Consider the following 10,669-nt stretch of genomic DNA (forward strand, 5'->3'; position numbering starts at 1 on the left):
TTTAAATCTCCAATGCAAATTGTTTCATGACCGAATCGTATCCAAAAATTGTGGTAATTTGATTACCCTTGAGCATCATAAAGAGCTTAGTCTTCTTTTGGGGTATGAGGAAATGAAACGTATAACTGAGGGTATTCCAAAGTTTAATCTTGATAGATTTCTTGATTTTGATCTAGAGAAGATTTATATGTATTGTGCGGTGAATTGCATTGAAAATCCTTATATTGCCAATTACATAAAGAAAAGAAAACAAATAGAAGATGAAGAGAATACTAATGAAAGGGAAGATACTTCCCAATATTCTCCTATTATTTCTTATGATGAATCAGGTAACGAGGCGGAGCCTCCTATTCAACCAATCTCATTAATAAGGAGCTCCAAAAAGAGGATTGAACCCACACATGATCTGGTGAAGAAGAAGAAAAGAAAAAGAAAGAGAGGTAAAAAGATATCTCTCCCAAATAATGCTGCTCCTATTACTATTGTGCCTCATGAAAATATAATTATGGAAGATAATGATACTTCTTATGATCTTGAAAATCTTTTTGGCACTTGCTTGGAAGAATATGATAATTGCTATACTATTGGTGCTATCCATACTATTAATGATGAGAGTGATTATGCTTATGATATGAAAAGGCCTAAGATTGGGATGCTATTTTGATGAAGATGATGTTTTTGAGAATATATTTGCTGCAATTAATGTTTGTCCCAAGCTTGGGGATGCTACGTTTAATGAAGATGATATTTTTAGTCTCCCAAGTTTTGATATGCAAATTTATAATGATGATATCATGCCTCCTACCTATGATGATTATTGTGATGATACTTATGCTATAAAAAGTAGTGATTATATTTATAAAACTTGTCATGATTATGATTACTCCTTCTTTTAACATTAATCTTTTAATGTGGAAACAATTTATTGTATTCAAGTCTCTTATGATACTCCCACTATTCCAAATGAGAAGAATTTTGCTTATGTGGAGAGTAGTAAATTTTCTATGCTTGTAGATCATGAAAAGAATGCTTATGTGCTGGTTATATTGTTGAATTCATACATTATGCTCCTAAAAATTATTATGAGGGAGGAACATATGCTTGTAGGAATTGCAATAATATCAAGTTTCCTCTTTATGTGCTTAAAGTTTTGAAGTTATGCTTGTTTTGCTTTCCTATGCAAGTTGATTCTTGTTCCCACAAGTTGTTTGCTCAAAAAATCCCTATGCATAGGAAGTGGGTTAGACTTAAATATGCTAGTCATATTCTTCATGATGCTCTCTTTATGTTTCAATTATTACCCTTTATGTGAGCATCACTGAAATCATCATGCCTAGCTAAGGGCGTTAAACGATAGCGCTTGTTGGGAGGCAACCCAATTTTATTTTTGTTCCTTGATTTTTGATCCTGTTTAGTAATAAATAATTTATCTAGCCTCTGTTATGATTGAGTTTTTATGTTTTAATTAGTGTTTGTGCCAAGTAGAACCTTTGGGATTCTTGGGGAAAGTCTTTGCGATCCTGCTGTAAAAAACAGAAACTTTAAGCGCTCATGAGAATTGCTGCCATTTTTATTTGGAGAGTGATATTTAGTTTATTATTTTTTAGGATGATTAATATATAAATTACTCAGGTCCAGAAATTTATTTTAGAATTTTAGGAGTTCCATAAGTATACGTTTGCTCCAGATTACTACAGACTGTTCTGTTTTTAACAGATTCTGTTTTCGATGTGTTGTTTGCTTATTTTGATGAATCTATGAGTAGTATCGGAGGGTATGAACCATAGATAAGTTGGAATACAGTATATATTACACTAATATGAATTTATAATGAGTTCAAAACAGTACCTAAGTGGCAATTTATTTTCTTATACTAACGGAGCTTACGAGTTTTCTGTTAAGTTTTGTGTTGCGAAGTTTTCAAGTTTTGGGTAAAGATTCGATGGACTATGGAATAAGGAGTGGCAAGAGCCTAAGCTTGGGGATGACCAAGGCACCCCAAGGTAATATTCAAGGACAACCTAAAGCCTAAGCTTGGGGATGCCCCGGAAGGCATCCCCTCTTTCGTCTTCGTTCATCGGCAACTTTACTTGGAGCTATATTTTTATTCGCCACATGATATGTGTTTTGCTTGGAGCGTCATTTTATTTTATTTAGTTTTGCTTGCTGTTTGAATAAAATACCAAGATCTGAAATTCTTAAATGTTAGAGAGTCTTCACATAGTTGCATAATTATTCGACTACTCATTGATCTTCACTTATATGTTTCGGAGTAGTTTTTCATTTGCTCTAGTGCTTCACTTATATCCTTTTAGAGCACGGTGGTGGTTTTATTTAATAGAAATAGATGAACTCTCATGATTCACTTATATTATTTTGAGAGTCTTTAATAGCATGGTAATTTTCTTAAATAATCCTAATATGCTAGGTATTCAAGATTAGTAAAAAAATTCTTATGAGTGTTTTGAATACTAAGAGAAGTTTGATGCTTGATGATTGTTTTGAGATATGGAGGTAATAATATCAAAGTCGTGCTAGTTGAGTAGTTGTGAATTTGAGAAATGCTTGTGTTGAAGTTTGCAAGTCCTGTAGCATGCACGTATGGTAAAGGTTGTGTAACAAATTTGAAACATGAGGTGTTATTTGATTGTCTTCCTTATGAGTGGCGGTCGGGGACGAGCGATGGTCCTTTCCTACCAATCTACCCCCCTAGGAGCATGCACGTAGTGCCAAGGTTTTTGATGACTTGTAGATTTTTTCAATAAGTATGTGAGTTCTTTATGACTAATGTTGAGTCCATGGATTATACGCACTCTCACCCTTCCATCCTTGCTAGCCTCTTCGGTACCGTGCATTGCCCTTTCTCACATTGAGAGTTGGTGCAAATTTCTCCGGTGCATCCAAACCCTGCGATATGATACGCTCTTTCACACATAAACCTCCTTATATCTTCCTCAAAACAGCCAATATACCTACCTATTATGGCATTTCCATAGCCATTCCAAGATATATTGCCATGCAACTTTCCACCGTTCCGTTTATCATGACACATTCACCATTATCATATTGCTTAGCATGATCATGTAGTTGACATAGTATTTGTGGCAAAGCCACCATTCATAATTTTCATACATGTCACTCTTGATTCATTGTACACTGCCGGAGGCATTCATATAGTCATACTTTGTTCTAGTATCGAGTTGTAATCATTGAGTTGTAAATAAATAGAAGTGTGATGATCATCATTAATAGAGCATTCTCCCCAAAAAAAAGAAAGGCCAAAAAAACATAAAAAGGAAAGGCCAAATAAAAAAAGAAGAAAGGCAAAAAAAGGGAAAGGCCAAATAAAAAAATAAAAAAATAAAAGGGACAATGCTACTATCCTTTTCCACACTTGTGCTTCAAAGTAGCACCATGATCTTTATGATAGAGAGTCTCTTGTTTTGTCACTTTCATATACTAGTGGGAATTTTCATTATAGAACTTGGCTTGTATATTCCAACAATGGGCCTCCTCAAGTGCCCTAGGTCTTCGTGAGCAAGCAAGTTGGATGCACACCCACTTAGTTTCTTTTGTTGAGCTTTCATACATTTATAGCTCTAGTGCATCCGTTGCATGGCAATCCCTACTCCTTGCATTAACATCAATCGATGGGCATCTCCATAGCCCATTGATTAGCCTCGTTGTTGTGAGACTTTCTCCTTTTTTGTCTTCTCCACATAACCCCCATCATCATATTCTATTCCACCCATAGTGCTATGTCCATGGCTCGCGCTCATATATTGCGTGAAAGTTTATAGGTTTGAGATTACTAAAGTATGAAACAATTGCTTGGCTTGTCATCGGGGTTGTGCATGATGAGAGCATTCTTGTGTGACGAAAATGGAGCATGACTAAACTATATGATTTTGTAGGGATGAACTTTCTTTGGCCATGTTATTTTGAGAGGACATAATTGCTTAGTTAGTATGCTTGAAGTATTATTATTTTTATGTCAATATGAACTTTTGTCTTGAATCTTTCGGATCTGAACATTCATACCACAATTAAGAAGAATTACATTGAAATTATGCCAAGTAGCACTCCGCATCAAAAATTCTTTTTTATCATTTACCTACTCGAGGACGAGCAGGACTTAAGCTTGGGGATGCTTGATACGTCTCCAACGTATCTATAATTTTTGATTGCTCCATGCTATATTATCTACTGTTTTGGACAATATTGGGCTTTATTATCCACTTTTATATTCTTTTTGGGACTAACCTATTAACCGGAGGCCCAACCCAGAATTGCTGTTTTTTTGCCTATTTCAGTGTTTTGAAGAAAAGGAATATCAAATGGAGTCGAAACGGAATGAAACCAACTGGAGAAGTTATTTTTGGAAGGAAAGCTACCGGAAAAACTTGGAGTGCACGTCAGGAAAGGAACGAGGGAGCCACGAGGCAGGGGGCGCGCTCACCCCCCTAGGGCGCGCCCTCCACCCTCGTGGGCCCCTCGTGGCTCCCCTGACATACTTCTTTCACCCATATATACCCACGTACCCTAAAACTATCGAGGGGCAGAATAGATTGGGAGTTCCTCCGCCAGAAGCCTCCGTAGCCACCAAAAGCCAATCTAGACCCGTTCCGGCACCCTGCCGGAGGGGGAATCCTTCTCCGGTGGCCATCTTCATCATCCCGGTGCTCTCCATGACGAGGAGGGAGTAGTTCTCCCTCGGGGCTGAGGGTATGTACCAGTAGCTATGTGTTTGATCTCTCTCTCTCTCTCTCTCTCTCTCTCATGTTCTTGAGGTGGTACAATCTTGATGTATCGCGAGCTTTGCTATTATAGTTGGATCATATGATATTTTCTCCCCCCTGTACTCTCTTGTAATGGATTGAGTTTCCCCTTTGAAGTTATCTTATCGGATTGAGTCTTTAAAGATTTGAGAACACTTGATGTATGTCTTGCCGTGCGTATCTGTGGTGACAATGGGATACCACGTGAATCACTTGATGTATGTTTTGGTGATCAACTTGCGGGTTCCGCCCATGAACCTATGCATAGGGGTTGGCACACGTTTTCATCGTGATTCTCTGGTAGAAACTTTGGGGCACTCTTTGAGGTTCTATGTGTTGGTTGAATAGATGAATCTGAGATTGTGTGATGCATATCGTATAATCATACCCACGGATACTTGAGGTGACATTGGAGTATCTAGGTGACATTAGGGTTTTGGTTGATTTGTGTCTTAAGGTGTTATTCTAGTACGAACTCTAGGGCTGTTTGTGACACTTATAGGAATAGCCCAACGGATTGATTGGAAAGAATAACTTTGAGGTGGTTTCGTACCCTACCATAATCTCTTCGTTTGTTCTCCGCTATTAGTGACTTTGGAGTGACTCTTTGTTGCATGTTGAGGGATAGTTATATGATCCAATTATGTTATTATTGTTGAGGGAACTTGCACTAGTGAAAGTATGAACCCTAGGCCTTGTTTCAACGCATTGCAATACCGTTTACGCTCACTTTTATCATTAGTTACCTTGCTGTTTTTATATTTTCAGATTACAAATACCTTTATCTACCATCCATATACCACTTGTATCACCATCTCTTCGCCGAACTAGTGCACCTATACAATTTACCATTGTATTGGGTGTGTTGGGGAGACAAGAGACTCTTAGTTATTTGGTTGCAGGGTTGCTTGAGAGAGACTATCTTCATCCTACGCCTCCTACGGATTGATAAATCGTAGGTCATCCACTTGAGGGAAATTTGCTACTGTCCTACAAACCTATGCACTTGGAGGCCCAACAACGTCTACAAGAAGAAGGTTGTGTAGTAGACATCACCATACAAGAATCCATTCGACCTGTTTGAAGACCAAGAGTCGTCGAGAACAGCAACGGGCAAGCGTCCACTCTGTAACCTTTAAGGCCATTAAGGCATTTAAGGTTACCGTTACCAGTAACGCCATCTCTTTATGTACCTTAAACTCCTTGTAACGTGGGCTGGCTGGGGTCCTGGCGCACTCTATATAAGCCACCCCTCCACTGAGACAAGGGTTCGCACCCCCTGTAAACACACACATACATAATCCTGTCGACCGCCTCCGGGCACCGAGACGTAGGGCAGTTACTTCCTCCGTGAAGGGCCTGAACTCATAAAACTCGTGTGTACAACTTCACCATAGCTAAGATCTTGCCTCCTCATACCTACCCCCATTCTACTGTCAGTCTTAGATCCACGACAGGATGTACATATGAACAGAAACGTTTAGCGGGGACTGACTGTGTGGGACGTACCTGCGACCAGGAACAATTCCGCATATATAATTGTATTTTTTAGCTCTACTATATGTATTTCCGTATTTGAGAGCTCACCGGTCGCACACGACCTCATTTTGCCGAGCGTGTGTGCCAGGAGGGAATATCCCCGAAGGTTTCTGGGTCGTGTGGGAAGGACCCCCTATCACCGTCACTCACTTGGAGACGGTTCTGAATGCCGTCGCGGAAAGGGGTTAAAAACCATTTGTATAGCACCGACGCGTAATAGTGAAAGCCAATACTACTAAAAGGGGATGAGGTGTTGCTTGATGGTCTACTTGCTCAAAGTCCTTAGTGATATTGCTACAAAAACCCTCAACCACTTTCTCATTTCCACATATGTCCAAAACTCAAAAGTCAAACTCGGCCCCACCGAAATGATCCATCTGATGCCACCGATTTCAGTTGACATAGCCACTGCCAGAAACCCTAGCAATTCGGTTACACCGATGCGGATCTCGGTCTCACCGAGATGGCCCTGCAAACTCTCTGTTACATGTTGTAATTATTTCGGTCTCACCGAAATGTGCGATCAGTCTCACCGAGTTTGCTTGACCAACTCTGTATTTGCTCTTTGCTTAAATCGATCTCACCGAGCTCAAGCAATCAGTCTCACCGAGATGAGGTTTTGCCCTAGACCTAGCACATCGGTCCCACTAACTTGTTACAGTCGGTCCCACCAAGATTCCTAATGTTCACATTTTGAACTAAATCGGTCGCATCGAGTTCTTCTATTCGGTCTAACCGAGTTGGGTCAAATGTGTGTAACAGTTGGATTTTGTGTGGAGGCTATATATACCCCGCCACCCCCTTCTCCATATGTGAGAGAGCCATCAGAACATGCCTACACTTCCACTACTCATTTTCTGAGAGAGAACCACCTACTCATGTGTTCATACCAAGATTCCAATCCTACCAGAAGAATCTTGATCTCTAGCCTTTCCCAAGTTGCTTTCCACTCAAATCATCTTTCCACCATAGCCAAATCCGTGTGACAGAGTTGAGTGTTGGGGAGACTATCATTTGAAGCACAAGAGCAAGGAGTTCATCACCAACATACCATCTATTACCTTTTGGAGAGTGGTGTCTCCTAGATTGGTTAGGTGTCGCTTGGGAGCCTCCGATAAGATTGTGGAGTTGAACCAAGAAGTTTGTATGGGAAAAGAGATCGCCTACTTCGTGAAGATCTACCCAAGTGAGGCAAGTCCTTCGTGGGCAATGACCATGGTGGGATCGACAAGGTTGCTTCTTCGTGGACCCTTCATGGATGGAGCCCTCCGTGGACTCGTGCAACCGTTACCCTTCGTGGGTTGAAGTCTCCATCAATGTGGATGTATGATAGCACCACCTATCGGAACCACACCAAAAATATCCATGTCTACGTTGCATTTTCCTTATCCAAACCCTTCACTTTACCTTCATATGCAATGTTTTACTTTCTGCTGCTACACTTATCATCGTTTTGGGAACGGGGGTACCTAGACTTGCCTGCCTGCGGCCCACGGTGTGGCTCCATCGGCGGCCTGGTATGGCCCAGCTTCAACATTAACAACTCAAGACCCTCGCGAGGGGCCAAGCCTCACGAGGCGGACGACACCAAGACCTCCACGTGGGGCGGCCTCCCCAGGCAGGCTCACGAGGAGCGAAGATATCTATGCAAGGTTCACCTCACGAGGTTCAGATGACGTGAGCCATGACGACCAAGGCCAGGCGGGTGCCAGCGGGCGCCGTGTACCAGTTTGCTCTTTGGTGCTAAGGAGGTAAGTGCAGGCGCGGAGTCCCGAGGAATCAAGCAAATGTTTCCATTCTGGTGCAACAAGACCAAGACCGCCAGGACAGCAGGACGAAGGTCATCACCGAGCCCACCGCAGCATCACCACCAGAGGCTTTTTGCAGGCGAAGACTACTTTTGTCAGTATAGCATGTACTAGTTGTCTCCCTCCAAAATTGGCTGTTGTGGGATCCCTTCCCACCTTCATTTGGGAAGAGGACCAAGGCCACTATAAATAGGACCTAGCCACCACCATAGAAAAGGGACGGATCATTCAGATCATCCTCACATCCTCCAGCTCATCAAGCACAAGAACACCTCTCCTCTTGAGGTTGTTCTCCACTGTACTAGTTCATCCTCAGCCACTCGAGGCCAATCCACCACAAAGCAGGAGTAGGGTTTTACACCGCAAGGTGGCCCGAACCTAGGTAAACTGCTATGTCTCTTGTCCATTCGCTTCGTCCAGCTAGGCCGTGGGATTAGAGAGCAGGGAAATTGGGGAGGACGAGTTCTTTGCACGCACCCCAGAGTTCGAACCTCTCAAGGGTCTATGAAAACCCGAAATCTGACATTTGGCGCGCCAGGTAGGGGTGCGTTGGAGATCCGCCACCTTGTCCGCTGCGCTCTGCTGTTCAGCTCTCATGGTGGACGCTTCTCCATCGACTGGATGGACGCACGCCCTCGGAGGAGCCGAGGGCCTGCGAGCCTTGACCCCCACCCTGCGGCAAGTGCAGTGGCCGCCCAAGTTCAGGCCGGACATGCGGCACTGATACGACGGCGCGGCAGACCCCGTATCCTTTCTCCAAGCATACAAGGAGGCTGTTTGGGCGGCCGGCGGCAACGACAAGGTCATGGCAAACTGGCTCCCCATGGCCCTGACGGGCGCGCCGTGCGCTTGGCTTCTCAACTTGCTAGGGTCTTATGTGGCATCCTGGGAGGAGTTGCACGGCCTCTTCATCGCGCGCTTCGTGGCACTAGCACCCCATGCCATCGCAGCCCTCCTCGGTGGCTCGGAGGCGCCGCCCTCAGACCGCCATGTTAAGCAGTTCTTCCGCCAGGTGGGTGCCGTCCACGTACAACAGGGAGCTCCTCCCGGATGGGTGGTTCCCAAGGCCGACCTCACCTTCGACCCGAGAAATCACCTCGTGACCACGGCAGGCGCCGGCGCGCTCCCGGTGCTTTGCACCCCCAACATCTGCAACATAGCGGTCACCAAGACCCCCATCGACGGCGGAGCTGGCCTCAATGTGCTCTTTGTGGAAGCTTCCGGCTTGCTTCACGTGCCACATGGCCGGCTCCGCCCCACCAAGCCCTTCTCCGGGGTCATGGACGGCTCCACCTGTCCCTTGGGGCAGATCTGCCGTCTCGACACCTTCGGCACACGTGACAACTACCGCACTGAGCTCATCGACTTCGACATCGCCCACATTGGTCTCCCTTACAATGCCATCCTCGGGTACCCGTTCTTGGCCCAGTTCATGGCAGTGACCCACCCCGCCTACAATCTCATGAAGATGCTGGGGAGCAGCGACATCCTTACTATGGCCAGGGACATCAAGGAAGCCTTGTCGGCCCTCAAGCTCACCTTTAGGGCCACGACTGCCGCACGACTAGGTGAGAAAGGAGCCCCGAAGGCTCCGGGGGCTGCGCCAGCAAAGAAGAAGCAGTTGTTCTCCCAAGATCGCGCCGAGATGAAGCAAGTATCAGTTGATGAGGACGGGGCGTCAGGCACCACCTTCACCATAGGTGATGGCCTCCCTTCAGATCAAGAGAAGGTGTTGGTCAGCTTCTTGCGCAAGAACAAGGATGTGTTCACATGGGAGCCTAAGGATCTGGTTGAGATCTCGAGGGGGATAATCGAGCACCACCTAAGGGTGTGCCCTAACATGCGCCCAGTAAAGCAAAAACCGTGGCGGCAGTCCACAGAAAAGCAGTCGTTCATCGTCCAGGAGACTCGCAAACTCCAAGAAGCTGGTGTCATTTGGGAGGTATGGTACCCAGAATAGCTGGCGAATCCAGTTGTCGTCCCCAAGAAGGGCGGGAAGGAGCGCATGTGCGTCAACTTCACCAACCTCAACAAGGCTTGCCCCCAAGACCCCTTCCCGCTTCTGCACATCGATCAGATCGTCGACTCCACTGCCGATTGTGACCCGCTGTGTTTTCTGGATGCCTTCTCAGGTTATCACCAAATCAAGATGGCAGTACAAGATGTTGAGAAGACCGCTTTCCTGACCCCATGCAGGGTGTACTGCTACACCTGCATGTCGTTCGGGCTGCGTAACACCGTAGCAACTTTCTAGCGGCTAATGCACATTGCTTTGGGCCGGCAGCTCGGGAGGAATGCTAGGGCCTATGTTGATGATATAGTGGTGAAATCTCGGGAGGCGAGGACTCTCATTGAATACCTGGAGGAAACATTCACCAACCTGCGCAAGGTGGATCTATGGCTCAATCCAGATAAATGCGCATTTGGCGTCCCCTCCGGCAAGTTGCTGGGCTTTCTGGTGTCGCATAGAGGAATCGAGGCCAACCCCGAGAAGTTCAAGGCCATAGAAGGGATGAGCCCGCCATAGACCCTCAAGGAGATGCA

Source organism: Triticum aestivum, chromosome 7A (genome assembly GCF_018294505.1).
Source record: "Triticum aestivum cultivar Chinese Spring chromosome 7A, IWGSC CS RefSeq v2.1, whole genome shotgun sequence".
Lineage (NCBI taxonomy): Eukaryota > Viridiplantae > Streptophyta > Magnoliopsida > Poales > Poaceae > Triticum > Triticum aestivum.